Here is a 366-nt window from a genome sequence, read left to right as displayed (position 1 = left end):
TTTTGACCGTTTCCAGCTTAAACATAATGTTCCGTTCTTCAAAATGAACAGCCGGAGGTGTGGATTGTTAGGGGTCCGCACCTGTGTAGTCTCGCATTGCCAGACCTTCCTGCACAGCGCTGCAGAGGAGGGTCCCGGCTAGGCGCTGCTCTGGTTTATTGGCTTCTCTTTAAACCAATCACAATCGTCTTGGGCGTTTGCTAAGCGCCGGATGGAGCCACGGTGCCGCTGCAAAATAGCCTCGGGAAGGAACTTGTTTTGGTGGAACGTGTGTACGTTCAAAGGTCCTCTACATCATGGATATAGACTAGCACCTGTGTGACCATCAGACAGTTTCTACAAGGCCAGTGTTTAATTATTACTTTC

The sequence above is a fragment of the Sander lucioperca genome, chromosome 24 (assembly GCF_008315115.2).
Source record: "Sander lucioperca isolate FBNREF2018 chromosome 24, SLUC_FBN_1.2, whole genome shotgun sequence".
In the NCBI taxonomy this organism is placed as follows: Eukaryota; Metazoa; Chordata; class Actinopteri; order Perciformes; family Percidae; genus Sander; species Sander lucioperca.
This window is presented reverse-complemented; position numbering follows the sequence as displayed.